We start from the raw sequence: 17,569 nt of genomic DNA on the forward strand, positions 1-17,569 counted from the left end.
CATGTGGTACTGCACAGTGGTACTGCACAGGGCCGCACTGCAGTGATACTCCACGGAAGTACTCCATGTGGTACTGCACAGGGCTGCACTGCGGTGATACTCCACGGGAGTACTCCATGTGGTACTGCACAGCGGTACTGCACAGGGCCACACTGTGGTGATACTCCATGGAAGTACTCCATGTGGTACTGCACAGAACGATACTACAGCAATACTCAGATGTACTACACGTGGTACTCCATGGTAACGCTGCACAGAGCGAACTAGGAATACTCCATAGATGTACCCCATGTGGTACTCCGCAGAGCTATATCCTACAGTGATATTCCACAGATATACTCCATGATGTACTCCACAGTACTACACGATAGTGATACTCCACAGAGGTACTCCTTGGCAGTACTCTATGGTATGGCATAGAATGATACTAGTTATACTCCACAGATGTACTCCATGTGGTACTTTAAAGATTTTATTTATTTATTTGACAGAGAGAGAGACAGCGAGAGAGGGAACACAAGCAGGGGGAGTGTGAGAGGGAGAAGCAGGCTTCCCGCGGAGCAGGGAGCCCCATGCGGGGCTCGATCCTAGGACCCTGGGATCATGACCTGAGCCGAAGGCAGACGCTTAATGACTGAGCCACCCAGGAGCCCCTCCATGTGGTACTTTAGAGAGCTATCCTACGGTGATACTCCACAGAGGTACTCCATGGTGATCCCACACAGAGCTATAGTATGGTGATACTTCATAGAGGTACTGAATGTGGTACTTCATTCAGAGTGCATACTCTAGTGCTATTCCACAGATGTACTCCATGTGGTACTCCATGGTGACACTGCACAGAGCAATACTATGGTGATACTTTGCAGACGTACCGAATGTGGTACTGCATGGTGGCACCATAAAGGGCTATACTACCATGATACTCCACGTGATACTCCACAGCAGTACTGCACAGAACTACACTATAGTGATACTCTACCGAGGTACTCCTTGGTAGTACTCCATGGTGGTATTGCACAGAGCGATACTACAGTGATACTCCACAAAGGTACTCTATGTGGTACTCCACAGCAACACCACACAGAGCTATACTACGGTGATATTCTATAGTGGTGCTCCACAGTGGTACTCTATGGTAGTACTCCATGGACATACTCTACATGGTACTCCACAACAGTACTCCACAGAGTTACTCCATAGAGGTAGATAGTTACAATGGTTGTAATGCTAGCTGACCCTCAGTATCCTGTGTGACCCGCACTGTTCTAAGTATCTGACCTGCACTAACTCCTTTAATCCTCACAGCAACCCTGTAAATCAGATTCAGGTATTAGCCCATTTTATAGATGAGGAAACTGAGGTCCAGAGGGGCAAAGTCACCTGTCTGAGGTCCCACCTGGTAGTCTGACTCCCAAATTGTGATCTCACGGATACTGCTGGACTTTCCCTCTCTAGGAAGATTGTGCAACCTGCACTGTCTACCCCCAACACAGAGCCTCGCCAACCAAACTCTAATGTCCCCTCTTTCTTCATTCACACCTCAGATTTATAACCAGTAACACAAGACTTGGCAGCCCCGGAGAGGCTAGAGGACAGGGCAGCCTGCCTTCTGCCTTGCAAACTGATTTCAAAAGTCTAGAGAATGGGGAAGTTTTTAAAAGGCCCTAACGTCTGGCTGCCAAGACAGCTGCACAAGGTCGCTGAGTGGTCTTCCCACTCTCTAGGAGAGACAGACCTCAGGGCCGACACTCATTTTTGACCAGAGGCTGCTGGCACAAAGGATGCTATTGGCTGAAAAGAGGCTTTATGGAGTTCTGGTCTTAAACAGAACAGCATGTTTCAATTACCGAAGTCATAACCCCCTACACTGTCAGTTTGTTTAATGAAAGAAGGGCTTCTTAAACCTTAATGTGCCATGTCTGTATTGTCACTTTAATAGGCGAAAACATGAAACCACAAAGGCAAGGTGAGCTACTGGCTGCTTCTAGCCAATCCCCTGACCCCCAACACACACACGGACACACACACACGCACGCTTTGGCACTAAGCTTTTTATGCTGTTCTTCTTAACACAGCCATCTTTCAGTACCGGAACCAAAACGATGTGAAAATGTCAAGAACCAGGCGGACTGACCTGCACTGAACCAGGAGAGGACTCAGCTTTGGAACGACGTCAGCTGGGTCCTACTGAGGCTTAGGGACAACAGCCCACTTCACCACCCAAGAGACCACATGGCTGCCTCTGAGGCCAGCGCCGAGGGAGGCCATTATCTCCAGGAAGTTCAAATGTCAGCTGTGTGGCGGCCGGGAGGGGGGCAGAGATCTGAACTCTAAAAGCCACCAACCGTTACAGTTAAAATGGGGAAGGTGGCTCTTGCTGAGAAGAGACAGAGTGGGGTCCCAGGGGAGCTGGGAAGGCCAGAGAGGGATTATTCTGAAGACCTTTCTCCACTGAACAGAGTCTTACTTAGTGGTGGCTCCCTCAGGGCCCAGGGCTAATGTCACCCTTGCTGGGGGCACCTCCCCTCCCCTCTGCAGTGTCTGCCTCCGGGCGTCTCTCCCCTGCCTGCACTAGACCATGAATGGCTCTAAGCCAGGCACCAAGTCTTGTTCATCCTACCAATAACAACGCAAAGTTAACATCCCTCGAGTGTTCACTATGTGTCAGGCATGGGGCCTCACAAATAGCAACTCACTCGACCCTTGTGGCAGCGCTGCGTGCCAGGCTGTGGGACGCCTCCATTGTGCAGACGAGGGCACCAAGACACAGACAACCAGAGTCACTTGAGCCAAGTCACACAGCTGCTCGGAGCGAAGGCAGGACTTAAACTTGCTGTCCACCTCCTGAGCTCATGCCTTTGCCCACCACGAAGCTGGCCTGGCCCCTCTCCCCACTTCCCTGGGAGCCAGGAGCCAGAGGACTGTAGACGCTGCACATCGACAGAACTTCAGTGAGCTGGCCGAGTGGCCGGGCCTTGGGACAGCGCTGTTTACACTAGCCGGGAACAATGACTCTCAAACACTGATGAATAATTTGAAACAAATGCAAGGCCATGTAAACATTTCTTTTCCCCACTCCCAAACGACAAAGCCCCGAGATTAAGCAGGAGGGAAGAGGGGGCTGCCCTCTCCGCACCCTTTTTCCACTGTGGTCCAAACACAGGCCTCCCTCAAGCTGGACAGGAAACCACAAGTCTCAGAATCCCTTTGGGCAGCCTGTGGGCATTACCAACTTCTCTAGGGGCTGGATGAGGGGCCTGATGCCCACTTCATACCCCTCACGCCCCGGGGCTCAGGCCCCCAGACAGCACTCACAGTGAAGCCTGGAGAGTGACCAGCTGGAGGAGCTGGGTCTGCGAGATGGCTACCCACGGGCCTAGGGCAGGCTGGGTTGACCTGGAACATAGCACTATGAGAACTACTTAACCCCCCGGCCCTCCTGAGGGTGGGCAGCCCGGCACACGTTGTTCCTTGGCCCCCCGCAGGACTCAGAAAACTCTGTGATGAGAGGTCCCGCACGGCAAAGAGGGAGCCTACACCTGGGAGTCGGACAACCTGAGTTCTGGCTCTGGCCCATGGCCTGTGGCCTGGGGCAGGTGCTCAGGTCTCATCAGCAGGAGGAAGTGCAGACTGTGCCCTCCAGGAAGCCCTCCTGGAGTGCTGGAGGCACACACAGCCTTCATCCTTCTCTCCCATGGAACTGTTCGTGCATGGACAGGCCCCGGTGTGGGAGTCCCACGGCACCATGCCCCCACCGGGGACGAGCATCAGGGTCGGCTGCGCAGGGCTGGCAGCCTGGACATAGAAGCTAGTCCTCGCTGCCAGCCGGGGCGCTCAGGGTCTGTCCTCACAGATCTGCACCAGAGCTCCACCCTGGGGGCAGTATTCCTACCAGACAGACGCTCGGATGAGAAAATGGAGGCCTAGGGAGGAGAAGGGATATGCCTAATGCCATAAAACAGGAAGAAGAGGGATTCGATGCCTGATGAGTGTGGATCCAAGGCCTTTCCCTGCTCTTCTGTGATCTGGCTTCTCTCAGTGAGGACGCTTCAAGCCCAATCATGGCAACGAGAGGTGGTTCCCTGGGTGTGTCCGCTTAACACACCACCCCGACCTTACGTGCTTGTGTCTCCAATACTCCCCGTCTCTGAAGGCTTCCTGGTGCCCGGCAGATTTTGCTCACCCCCTACGCCCAGACTTGCTCCGCCCGGGACCTCGGGCTTGGTCATCCTGTCTCTACCGTGGGTTGAGGAGAGATCCGAGTCTCCCTTATACGCCTGCCCCCAGTGGATGCTCAGACTGAGTAGGCGCTAAGTGTCAGCAGGATAAATTGAATGGCACCTGTGTGCTCGTACATGCCAGTGATGGGGAGCTCATTACCTACAAGGTCAGTCCCCTGGCGCAGAGAGCCGTCCTGGTTCCTCCTGGGCACAAAGAGGGGGCACATTCAAGGCTCTCCACAGCGTGCCACCTCTCCAGCAGCCGCACCCGCTTCTGCTGTTCTCTGAACATACCCTCTTGCTCACACTCGCCTTCATATGCACACATGCTCCTCCTCCTGGGGTACCCTCTCCCTCCTTGTCCAGACGGAAGTCCTTGCCTTCGAAATTCACCCAAAATGGTTTTGTTCATTCATTCCCTCCACAGACCCTGAGCACCTGCTATGTACCACTCTCCCCAAGAGCTGCCGGGGCGCCAAAGTGAACATCTCTTGTTAAGTCCCTGTTCACCAAGCTGCTGCTGGACTGGCCCTGAGCACAGAGAACAGTGACGAGCTGGGCCGAGGAGGGCAGGGAGATTCATGATGTGAGGCTAGAGGACGGAGAGGTGTTGTGGAAGCAACGTTTTGTGGAAGAGGTATGGCAGGGCACAGATGGGGAAGAGCCGGTGACCCTTTGGGCAGAAGAGGAGTTCTGGAAGATTTGCGGCCTGCACACCCCCTGTTGAGGAGACCTCAAGGGCTCTCACAAACCTTGGCTCTGTCTGGGTCCTCCTGGCCCCTATTCCCATCAGTGCTGCTGAGAGAAGGAACAGTCCTTGGGGAAGAAGTCGAGCATCATTAACCACTGCGGCCTTGGGCAGAGGCTGAGCCAGTGTGCAGGGAGGGCCCTGAGCAAGCCTGTTTCCAATCCATGCTTCAGGCTCTCTGAGTGGGCTCCGGAAGGGATACGGGGAGTATTCTGTCTCTGAAGCCTGCTGGCAGCTCACGGTCCTTCATCTTCTTTTATGGCCACAGCTAAATGAACGTTCCCAGAAGTCAGGGAGCTCCTGAACACAGGGACTTAGCTGCAGAGCAGAGAGGAGGCCCTGTGGGTTTGGGGGCAGGCTCTGGGCTCATAGTAGGAAACGCTCTTAATTGGCAACAGAAGAATTGATGGATGTATTGTGGAGATCAGACCCAAAGCCCTGGCTCTGTGAAGGTCCTGTGTGGCCCTCTATCACAGGCCGCCTGGACCAGCCAGGTCATTCTCTGGAAGGCCCCGGCCTGCAGCTGCCGCCCTGCCCGCCCCCCCCCACCCCGGGGGAACGTGCTCCCCTCTTGAACACACAAACACATCTTTGTGCCATGACGACTGGTTGAGCCCCTGACTCTTTTGGGCTGGGGTGGGGGCAGCTGGCAGGGGTGCAGGGAGGGGAGGGAAGGGGAAGCTGAACCGGCTGGTCATGGCCTCAGGGGGCCGCTGGCTGGTGGGGCTGCGGGACACCCTCAGAAACAGATCATCCCAATGCAGTCTGGGAGAAAAGACACATGGCCTCTGCTCTGCGCAGGCTGCTCCCAGCCTGAGTCTCAGCGGCTCATTCATTCAGCCAACAGCTGAGGGAGGACAGAAGGTGGGAGGGAGCGAGGGAGACTAGGGTGCCAAAGAGGGGCCTCACTCCAGCCCTGCCTGTGCCCCCCGCCCCCCAGCCACTCTGGCCTGAAAAGCCCCCTCCTGCCCCTCCCACACCCGAGCAGTCACCAAGGCTGTCTGTCGGCTTCCTTACCACCTTGCCCATTTGTTTGCCTCCATGACTGAGGCACCACCCTCCCTGGCTTGGGCCTCAATTCCTGCCCAAAGGCATAGTCCGCATGCTCCTCCTTGACCTCAGGGCCTCCAGCCACCCCTCCCAGTCCCGGTGGCCACGGTGGCCACTCTAGTCAAAAGAGGAATGGCACCCTGGCTCCACAGACCAAGTCCAAACAGAGTCTCCGGGGTCAGGTGTCCCCACCTTACGCTGTAGCTCCTGACAGGAGGTCTGGATGCTGGGGTCGGGGAGACTGCCGTCAGCTGTGACTCTTGCCCATCTCTGCTGGGTGGGCCCATCACTCACGGGCACAGGCCACCCCCGCCCCCACCAGCCAGCCAGAGGGTTGTGTCTGGGATGGGCCCATGCCCTGTGATGCCCATGGTTGTTTTCCAGCAAGAAGGTTTCCAGAGCTGACACCAATAGGCTGTCGGTTGATCTGGTTCCGGACGGCCTCTGCAGGCAGGACTGTGGTTTGCCTATGAGGTTTGCTTTTGGCCCAAGGTGCTAGTGTTTATTTTTATTAATAGCTGGCTGTTTGTCCTACTTTGGACCAAGAATCCAGGTTTGCAGTTATTTATAATAACTAAAAATTACTTCTGGATCCAGCTTTGCTTGCTTTGTGTTTCCCACGAACATTTCACGATTTGGAACAGAGACTCTGTGTTCTGCTTGGGCCCCGCCCATGTTTTCCTGGCTGCCAAGAGCCTACTATGTGTCAGACCCTGTGCCTGGCTCCGGCATCACAGACCCCACTGAGGGTCCAAGAACAGAGGTGGAGGCCCCGGCCCATCTTAGAAACCAAACTTGACCTCCAGCCCTGACAGCTCCCTGCTGGTCCCTGAGGGCTGAGGCCCCAGCCCTCCCCTGGCCCCTTTCAGAAGGGAGGCTTAGGCAGAAAAGCCTCTTGGCTATCGAACGGCTCTTGCAAAATTGCATTTGATGAGTTAAGTGTAAATAAATGAGAACCAGATGGATTAGATTTCGGGTAAAATACACATGGGTCTTAGAGCTTTGGGGCCCGGGTTCTGGCAGATCCAGGACACTCCCTGAGCTGTCAGAGGCGTTGGCATAGGCAGGGGGGGTAAGACTGGGGTCTCCCGGGACCTGTCTGCTTCCCGGGCTGGGCATCAGCTGGGGCCTTCTCTGGGGTGCCTGACTCTCCAGCAGGTCAGCTAGATGCAGGAGACACGGGGTCTCCCACCATGGCCCTGCTCGGACACGGAGCCCCTCGGGTTGGGCCTGCATCCAAGCTTAGGACAGGGAGATCAGGCTCATGAGTGGTGGGGTCAGCTTTCCAGACCTTCAAGCCCACCGCTCACATCCAGACTGGAGGAGCTGGCCCACGACGGGACACAGCTCCGCTGAAGCTGTTGGCCTTGAGACTCTGGTCACCTCATCCTTCATCTGGGCCCCACCTTCAATCCCAGCTGCTGCCTGGTGGTCCTCCAGAGATGGGGGAGCAGCACTGATTGTCCCTAAGGACCTGGAGATGCCGCTGACCACTCCTCCTGACGACAGTCTCCGTGAGGTCTCCCTGTGACTGCTGCCCTCACGTGCCATCCTTGCCTTACCAGCTGGCGTACGAGATTCAGGGAGTAACTTGCTGTGTGACCTTGGCCCGGTCGCTTAACCTTTTTGGACCTTGGTCTCCTTCTTTACAAAACAGGGATAATAGGTACCTTAAGCTGTTTCGGGAATTAAAGAAAATAACGCGGTAAAGCACTCAGCACACAAAGACCAGCAATAAATGTTACCAACTGGTGAGCGAAGCCCCTGCCGAGGGCTCCAGAGAAGCACAGGTGTGAACTTGCCCTAGGGGACGGTAAGGTCCCTTCCAAACCGGAAGAGTGACGACAAGCCGCACCCTAAGGGAGCCCTGAGCCTTGCCTCAGCCTTCTGGTCTCCAAGCAGAGCAGCTTCAGCTTCTGGACCTGCTCCCTCCTGACAGAGGTGCTGGCTGGCTCGCCACCCTGTCACCCTTCTCTGGGGAACCCTCGCCTATCAGGTACTTCATGTGGGCCCAGAACTGGACACAGAGCCATGTGTGTGGCCTCCTCGGGGTGTGGGACAAGCCCCAGTCCCTGCACATGCTACCTCTTTCACATGCCCACTTATTCTTAAAGACTTCCTTTTTTTTTTTAAGGATTTATTTATTTTACAGAAAGAGAGAGCGAGCGAGTGAGCGGGGGTGGGGAGGGGCAGGGGGGGAGGGAGAGAGAATCTCAAGTAGACTCCCTGCTGAGCGCAGAGCCTGACGCGGGGCTCGATCTCACGACCCTGAGATCATGACCTGAGCTGAAAGAGTCAGACGCGTAACCGACTGCACCATCCAGGCGCCTCTCCACTTGATGAGATATGATTCACAGTACATAAGGTTCATCATCTTAAAAGGTACACGTCAGCGGTTTTTATGCATTCACAAGGCGGTGCGAACATCACCATGATCTAATTCCAGAACATTTCCATCACCCCGAAAGAAACCCCGTGCTTATAATCAGTCAATCCCAATTCTCCCCTCCCCGCTGCTCCTGGCAACCACTTGCCTACTTTCTGTCTCTATGGACGGGCCTCTTCTGGACATTTTCTGTCAATGGAACAGTACAGCATGCGTTCGCTGTGTCTGGCTTCTCCCACACACCAGGACGTTGTCAAGGTCCATCCATGCTGGAGCGTGTGCCATTCATGTTTATGCCTGAACAATCTTCTACTGTAGGGAGAGACCCATTCACCGGATGATGGACACGCGGCTTGTTTCCACCCTTTAGCCGTTGTGATGCTGCTGTGAACCGCACGTTCAGCTTGTTGTGAGAACATGCTTAAATCCTCTCGGGCGTCGACCCAGCAGCAGCATCGGGTCACGCAGTAGTTCCATGTGTAACTTTTGGAGGAAACATCAAACTGTTTTCCACAGTGGCCGCCCCATTTCCCGTTCCCATCAGCAAAACGTGAGGGCTCCAGAGTCTCCATTTTTTAAATTATAGCCATCCTGGGGGGTGTGATGGTTTTGATTTGCAGTTCCCTGACTAATGGTGTTGAGCATCCTTCCACGTGCTTGTTGTCCATCTGTGTGTCCTTTTCGGGGTACTGTCTGTCAAATCCCTGGCCCACTTTTACACTGGGTACCCGTCTGTCTGCGGTTGAGTTCTGAGAGTCCTTCAAACATCCCAGATCCTAGACCCTTACCGGATACATGGGTGGCAAATACCTCTGCATTCTGTGGGCAGTACCTCCTTTGAAGCAGCTTTGGGAAGCACTGTGTCCTGGGAGCTGTGCACCTGCAGGCTCTGTTCCCGGGAGGGGCCACCCTGTCCCATGGCTTTACCTGCCCCCCAGCTGCCAACGCTGCCCAAACCTCTGGGCCTGCCTGCTCCGCCACCCTCAGGCTTGGACACCAATGGCTGACCCCTAGCCTGCGCTTAGATGTCCAAAGGCATGACAAACCTAACCCAGCCCTTGCTGAACTCCTAATTCGACCTCCCCTGAGAACAGAGCAGAACCAAGCAAAGCCTGGCCCTGCCCTCAGCCTTCCCATCTCGGCCAATGGCAGCACAGCTCACTGTCACTTCAGCCACGACACCTGGTAGTCAGCGGTGGTCCCTCCCTTCCCCACTCCCCACATCAAATCCCTTAGCAGGTGCAGTCCTGTCAGCTCTGCCCGCAAATACATCTCCTCACCCCCACCCTTCAGGTGCTGGGCCCAGCTCCGCTCCTCTCTGGCCTGGATTACGGCGGTGGTGTCCCCACGGGCCTCCCTCCTTCCGCCCTGGTCCCGCCACCCCACACAACCACCTCTGAGAGTGTCGGCCAGCTGCGCTATTCCCCTGCCTAGAAGCCTCCAAAGGATTCCTTGCTGGCTTTGGATAAAACACAAACTACCTTCCCTGGCCGACGAGGCCCAAGAGAACTGTCCACACCTCCTACCAGCCTCCTCCCTGCCCTGCTGGCCCAGCTGCTGCATATGGCGTCCCTGCTGGTCCTTGACCCAGCTGTCCTGTTCCCATCTGGAGCTGCTCCTCTGCCCAGAATGTGCTTCCTTGATCGTGGCAGGGCTGGCTCCCCCTTACTCCGACCTCAGCGCCCACATCACCTCCCTGAGCAGCGACCGAAAGCCGCGGACTTGCTCCATCCCGTTGTCCTGCCACATACCCGGCCCTTCCATCTCCTTGCTGTCTTCTCTGTCTGTTTCTCTGTCTCCCCAGAACATCCAGAGTCCTTGAGAAGGGGGACCTGGCTGTCTTGAGTGTTTCCGTATCTCAGGGTTTGAAATAGTGCATGAGGCACATAAGCCATGTTTGTGGGCTGAGTGACTGACTGACAACTACAAAACGTGGTTGGGGATGGCAGCTCTGGCCCGAAGGCCCTGGCCCAAGCCTGTCCCAGGAGGAATGCCCTGTGTGGCCCTGGAGGGGCTGCCCAGGGAGGCCTAGCTCCAGGATCCAGTCAAAGAAGGCAGCTCCAGGTGAATGAGGACAGTGAGTGCTGGTCTGCGGGACGGTGGGGTGGAGGCCACGGGCCCGTCAGGAGGGCGAGGGAGGGCTGGTGAGAGCAGAGCTGTGTTCATTCATTCACCTGCTTCAGCCCTGCCTGGGAGTGAGCCCCATCGTGGGGGTGAGGTCAGCATGGAGGAGGAGTGGATGTTCCTCAAGTCCTGGCAGCCCGTGAGCTTTGGTGCTCCACGAATGCATGAAGCCACGCAGGACTCTTGGCAGGTCAGCCCAGTCTGAAGTGTCCTCCTGCTTTGTCATTGCCTTCACAGGTATGAGGACAAAAGTCTTCAGCTGAAGAAAAGCCGTTCTAAGTGGGCAGTGCTTTAGGGAGCAGGTAGAGAGGGTACGGGTTTGGAGGCAGGGGGACACCTTCCTGAACAATACTTCGTTGACCCCTGTCTCTGCCCCTTCTGGCAAGACCAGCTTTTCCTTTCATCTCACGCACACGGGCGGGAGAGGAGGCTGCAGGGGATGGAAGGGGAGCCACATCCCTTGGGCTCCCGCTCTGTGCCAGGCACGCTCATTTCAGTGTCACCGAGCCTCAGCCTGAGGCAGCAGCAGTGTTACAGTCAGGAGCTCCGAGGGGCGAGCGGCCTGCCGTGGTCACCACACGTCAGTGACAGAGCCAGGATGGGAACTGGACGCTTTCATCCCTCCGCCCTCAGGCCTCCAACAGCACAGCTGTGAGCATGATCCTGGCTGGACATCTGTGGGAGGCACTGGAATTTTAAAAAATTTCTTTTGATGTGGATAAGAACAGAGGACTGGAAAGAGGGAAGGGGAGGAAAACCAAACAAACAAATCCTGGAACCAAAGCGAGAAGCTCTGAGAAAAGAAAGGGGAAATGCTCTGACAGGATTCTTCGTGAACATCCTCAGAAATAAAACAGGCCCCGCTGGATGTGACTGCCCCGCGGGCGTGTGTGTGGGGCGGGCAGAGGGAATGCGCCGCCTTGGGAGACACTCCGTGGAACCAGGAGGGGCTCGGAGCTCCCCATGTCATCTGCCGACACAGTCCTTCCTGCCGGACTCTGGCCAGGTCAGATGACTGACTCCCAGCATATGCCTCCCAATCTCGGCACTGCCTGGAACTCTGGACTGATTCTTCCCAATAAACTCTACATTTTCTTCCACCTTCCAAAGCTGTTGGCTTCTTCCTTCTTCCCATCTGTGCCCTCCACACGTCCGTCAGCACCACCGGGCGTTCTCTGTGAATGTGGGGCCCCCAGCATGTCCCAGGCCCCTGTGGCCTCCTGCCTGACCTGCCACAACTCCTTTTTTTTTTTTTTTTTTAAGATTTTATTTATTTATTTAACAGAGAGAGAGAGACAGCAAGAGAGGGAACACATGCAGGAGGAGTGGGAGAGGGAGAAGCAGGCCTCCCGCTGAACAGGGAGCCCAATGCGGGGCTCGATCCCAGGACCCTGAGATCATGACCTGAGCCGAAGGCAGATGCTTAATGACTGAGCCACCCAGGCGCCCCCTTGCCACGGCTCCTTAACTGGGCTTGCTGTGAGCTGGCTCATTCCTTCCTGCACTAAGTGGTCCCTCGCTAACAGGCCTGGGTCGGTCATGCAGCCACAACAGGATGAGAAATGGTTTTGTGCCAACAGAGTTGACACACTTGAGAAAGCGGTAGAGAGGCTGGAAGAGGGTGGACGTGGAGGGGTGAGTGTGGGCACCAGGGAGCTTCGTGGGAAAGGGGGGCACTGAGGGTGGCTGAAACACAGGGAAGACCACCATGCCTCCGAGGCCACCCCAACCCTTTCTAGCCCACTTGTGGCCACTTCCTTTCCATGGCATTTCTCCCCTCAAGAACCTAGCATGGCTCCCTATCATACTTGTCCAGTAAAACTGCTTTATTTAAAATTTTGAATTCACAAGGAATTCTGAAAATCAGTGACAAAAATGGATCAATAGCCCTACGCTCTAGCTACAACCATAATCACAGGTGTCTATTTTGTTTGTCTTTTTCATGTGTCGATCTTCTCCGTAGGTGACCTTTGCACCCTTCACTGAAAGCTGAGTCAGGGTGTTTTGCAGGACTCAGTCCTAGTGCCCTTCTCCCCTGCTGCTGGTCCAGGAGACAGGGGCCCTTGCCCTGGCCCTCGGCGCACTCCTCTCTGTTCCGCCCCATTAATAAAGGTCCCCGTGAGGGACACAAGGGGACCACTTAGTGCAGGAAGGAATGAGCCAGCTCACAGCAAGCCCAGTTAAGGAGCCGTGTCCTTTCCAGCCCTTTCCGTAGTAGGGACCCTTTTCTTCAGACGGGTTCCCGGAGGGAGGGTCCCAGGTTAGAGACTGGCAGTTTTTCACTTCTCACCACTTCCTGCTGGACCCCCTTCATCTGCTGGTTCTGCCACCCCGGAGTGTGCCTGCATAAGCAGCTGCCTCTGCTGAAGTCACCGTTCTTGTGCCCTCGCCGTCCCCCAGAGGCCCACCGGTGCTCAGCCACGCCTGTCCGTCCATTTGCTCTCTCACTCAGTAAGGACACAGTGAGCGCGCGGTCAAGGCCTGCCCTCGGGGAGCTGGCTGGCCATCGGGGGAGAGAAGAGGGGCGATCACTGCAGGTGAACCACTGACTGGGGTCTCAGAGGGCTGCAGGACAAAGAGAGGGTGCGTGTGAGAAGGCTCAAGAGGCCATACTCACACACCCTCAGCCGCGTGAGGACCAGAGCAGCGAAAGGTGTGTTTGCTGGTGGATGCAGGTGTGTGTGCATGCACGTGCATGTCTGTGTGCAGCGAGGCTGGAGCGGCAGGTGGGGCCTGGGGGCCAGGCTTGAGTCGATGCTGTGCCCAGCATGCAGCCAACGGTGACCCCCGACGTGCTTGCATCTGCAGGGATGAAGCTCCATGTCTCAGGCCTTGAGGGCATTTAGCTGACAGAAGCCACCTGTTTATCCACCACGCTCTACTCCTGAGCCCACTCTCCTACCTGGCTGAGCCTCTCTAGGCTTTGCACATGCTGCTCCCTCCTCCCCTCACCCCATCTCCACCCCCACCTGGTGACTTTTCAATCATTCCCGGCAGACGAGTTGCCCCCCATACTGGGTGTGGTATTAATTACACCAAGGATACCACACGGGGAGCATTTCCGCACACAGCCTAGAGCTCCTTAAGGGTGCAAGTCCCATGGAAATCATCTCAGGACCTCTTGACCTGGCAGATAAGGGCACTCAGGGGACATCTGCTGACCCAGAGGGCATGAATCATCCCTCCCGGGTGTTTCCAACCAGCTCGCCCCAGGAAGAGCAGAACTCACTCCGCACCCACAGGCTGCCGGCTCCTAAGTCCTGGGCTTTGATTCCAGTCCCACTTCTTGGCCACATGATTACGGGTCAGCAGTGGCCAAGGTTCTGACGGAACACCGGGAAAGCAGCACGCGAACACGAGTGCGTGCTCATGAGCACGTCAAGTCAGAGCTGCGTGCGGACGGTACTGGGCAGGAGCACTGGGACAGGAAAACTGCAGACCTGGGGGGCTAGCTTCTGTTTGGTCTAGTGATTTCCCTGAGCATTTCTGTATAATCGTTATGCATGTGGAAGATGGATACGTAAACAGAACTTTCCGACTCTGCGTGGTGAGCACGGTGACTGCGGTCGGTCCAGACGCGGGGGGGAGGCAAGTTCCCAGGAAGGGCCGGAGAAGACATGCAGAAGGACGAACGGGAGTGCTCAGACAGGCAAGAGAGACAGCAGCTCTCCAGGCAGAGGGAAGCACAGGGGTGGGAGGCGCCCCAGGACAGACTTCATACCCATGTGAAGCCAAGGCTGGGGCTGGCAGGGCAGGCGGAGCCCAGATCACGAGGGGCTGGCTGCCAGGCTGAGGAGGCGACTCCCCGATGGCAATGGGGGCCCCCAAGAAATCCCACCTGGAGGGACCTCCACGAAAGCTTGTCCTAAATGACTGCACTGGCGTCTGACCCCTTGGTGGCCAGGGGTTGAGCCAGGGGAGGGCAAGTCGGCCTGTGGGATCCTCTCCCCCCCGTTAAGGCAGCCTGCGAGGTTACTAAAGCCCCCAGACCAAGCAGCTGGGGGGCTGCCATGGCTACCCTCTTCCCACAAACAGGCGTTCCAGCTGGGCACAAGGCGTCTCTGCCAGCCCGTCTATTTCCAGCTGCATGCGGTTGGGACGAGGTGGGTGACAGGGAGGAGTGGTACAGCGGGCAATACATGGGGCTGGCTGATGGCCACGACAAACAGCCAGGGCCAGGCCTGCTGGTGCTGGGAGAGGTGGGGTCATTGCAACATCTGTCCACATGCAGCCAGGGTGACCAACAAACGTCCAGGGTGACCCCAAACACCATCGAGGGCCCAGGCTGCTCCAAAATAAGTAAGCTAGTGGGCAGAGGAAGTACTGGACTGGAGATTCTGGGACACTCACATTTGCTGATTAATGCCCCCTTGTAGGCACATGGCTCATCTCTGCTTTGGGACGTATGTTTTGGTGGTAGGGTATTTTTAAAGAGTCTTCACAAGACACTTATTTTTAATTTATTTCTCAGAGTTCTGACCAGGCCCCTGGTGCACAGACTGCAAACAAGATGAAGGAGAGTGTGCTTGCCTGTCCCGTCCTCTGCGACTTGGTGTTTTTCTCTGCTGTTTATGCACTTGGCATGCTCTGCCTGGGGACAGGGCAGGACTTCTTCCCCAAGCCACCAAATCAAGACTTAGTCGCTAATGGTGGGGCTGGCACAGTGGAGGGACGAGAGATTTTGGCCCAGTCCTACCAATGGGAAGAGCAACCTCGTATGGTGATGCAGTCGCTGCCCTGAACATCCAGCCAGAGGGAGTGTGGGAAGGGGGCGGGCAGCGCCGCTCCGGATGCCGACCGGGCACCCCCATGTTTTCACAAAGACCACCTCGCAGTATTTCTGTAGCCCCCTCCCTTGGGAGAGAGCAGACGGCTGGCCCCAAAACACTGCTAGGAAGGGAGCCAGGAGCCAAGTCCCCAACTCTCCTGGTCTGGAACGGAGACTAACAGGAGCCGGGTGTGGGGCTGGGGACACAGGACACTGTAGTCACACAGGCTGCTAGGAGACCTCCCCAGCAGATCTCTGCAGCGCTGAGTGCACTGATGCTCTGCCCTCGTGGCAAGCTTCCCTGCCCACCACTATCAAATCATGCTCCTCTGGAAGGTCAGAATGAAACATTCTGCCCCATGCCCTACCCAGCTGCCATCCCTCCATCACACAAATGAGCCTGGGCTAGGCCTGGGGAAAAGAGCAAAGTCATGCCGGAGCCTGCCCCCCCAGGAGCTCCTGAGGCCATAAGGGAGACGCGAGACGTCCAGTGACAAGCCTGGGGGCTGTGGGCGCCCAGGGGAAGAGTGTGCAACTTAAGAAAGGCCTTCGGAAGGGGCTGACGCCTGAGCTGAGTCCTGAGGGACGAGTAGGAGTCAGCCAAAAAAGCATTAGTGAAGAGCACAGGGAGGGGTGGTTTGGGCAGAAGGAACAGCAGGTGCAAGGATGCTGCCGAGCAGGACAGGGTGGTACGTTTAGGGGAATGAAAGCTGTTTGGCCTGCTGGAGATGCCAGTTCTGAGAAATAAGAGAGAGGCAGACAGGGACTGCGTCTAGCAGAGGCGAGGAGGACACAGCAAAGGGCTTGGCCTCTGTCCTCAAGGACGTGTCATGCCACCAACTCATCGAATCACAAGATGCTGGAGGGAGAGGGGCTCTGACACCACAGCCCACTAGGGGTTCCAAACAGCGCTCTAGTACCCCGGGGCCTTGCACAGGTGGGCAGGAGTGGTGGGGGGCGGGGGTGCTCCTCGGAGAGCAGACTCTCATTTCCCGCCAGCCCTGCCTCCCAGTTCAGCCTGAGCAGCACAACCACTGCAGGATTCTGCTTGAAACTAAGGGTTCTGCTGCTAGAAATCTGAAAACCATGGGTCACATCCCATCCCTCCATTTCACATATGATGGGGAAACTGAGGCACAGAGCGGCAGGAGTTTTCCAGACAAGTCCGCGGTCCAAAGGGCCAGACCTGGTGTACCACCTTTCCACCCCAGCACCGCCCGGCCCCTTCTGCTCTCCCACACCCCTCCCCGTCCCCATCCTGTGCGGGCTGTAGGCGTGAGGCCACAGAAGGTCACTCTACCGCCCAAGATGCCCCTGGGTCTCTATCAATCCCCCCCACCCTCCACTCCAGGATCTCCCTGGTCCAGTTGTGGTTTGGGGAAAGCAAGAAGCCCATTTATAAAGACGCACAAGTGCCCAGTGGTTTTCTTTTTCTTAGGCCAAAGAATTTCCACCAGAGAAACAGTTGTAAAAAGCTGGACAGGATGCAAAAGCGGGGCCTGACCCGGCTCATCCCTACACGGCAAATCCCTCCAATCACGGGTGTTCGCATTGCCTGAAGGTGGGCCGAGAGTGGGGACGGGGGCACAGGTAAAGAGAGCAGGAAGAAATCTCTGGAGTTTACCTGAGAAAACACTGGTGTTTATGGAGTGAGTAGGATGAGTGAAATTACGTAATTCACATCTGTCGAGCCCTTGGTATGTGCTTTACAAAGCTTATCTCATTCGGTGTCTGCATCACCCCTGTCAGATAAGCTCTGCGATTAGCCCCACCGTACAGATGAGGATGCAGAGGCCCAGAGAAGTGAAGTTACTTGCTCAAGGTCACACAGCAAGTAAGTAAGCGATGGATCCAGGATTCAAAGTTAGGCAGGCTGATTCCCTGTCCTTCTTGCAGGCTGGGACTGCGTCATCTAACTCCTAATTGTAAGCTTAGGGCAGGTGCTCGTGAAATCTTCATGAAAAGAATGAATGTTAAGGGCTCCAGCTTTCACTGCCATCTAGAAGTTCCAGACTCTCACAGTCCCCCACCCCCAGACCTGACGACTCCCCCGACTTCTGAACAGGTACACCATTTCCATCTGGGTGGCTGTCGGTCATCCCAAAGGAAACATGGCCAAACTGACTCTCAAGTCCATCCCTCCCCACTCCAGTCTGTCCTGCCCCCAGGTTCCCCACCTAAGCCACAGCTCATAGCCCCCCACACACTCCAGGCAAAAACCTAGCAGTTGGTGTTGGTTTCTCTTTTTCTCTTACCTCTTCCATCGAACC

At 56.0% G+C, this 17,569-nt stretch overlaps 1 protein-coding gene across 2 annotated transcripts in view; it reads right to left on the minus strand.

Moving 5' to 3' along the window:
- SCUBE1 (signal peptide, CUB domain and EGF like domain containing 1) overlaps nucleotides 1–17,569 on the minus strand; it is a 141,576-nt gene that overhangs the window by 90,284 nt on the left and 33,723 nt on the right. The gene's annotated exons all lie outside the window — the stretch shown is intronic.

The sequence above is a fragment of the Phoca vitulina genome, unplaced genomic scaffold, assembly GCF_004348235.1.
Source record: "Phoca vitulina isolate PV1807 unplaced genomic scaffold, GSC_HSeal_1.0 scaffold19, whole genome shotgun sequence".
In the NCBI taxonomy this organism is placed as follows: domain Eukaryota; kingdom Metazoa; phylum Chordata; class Mammalia; order Carnivora; family Phocidae; genus Phoca; species Phoca vitulina.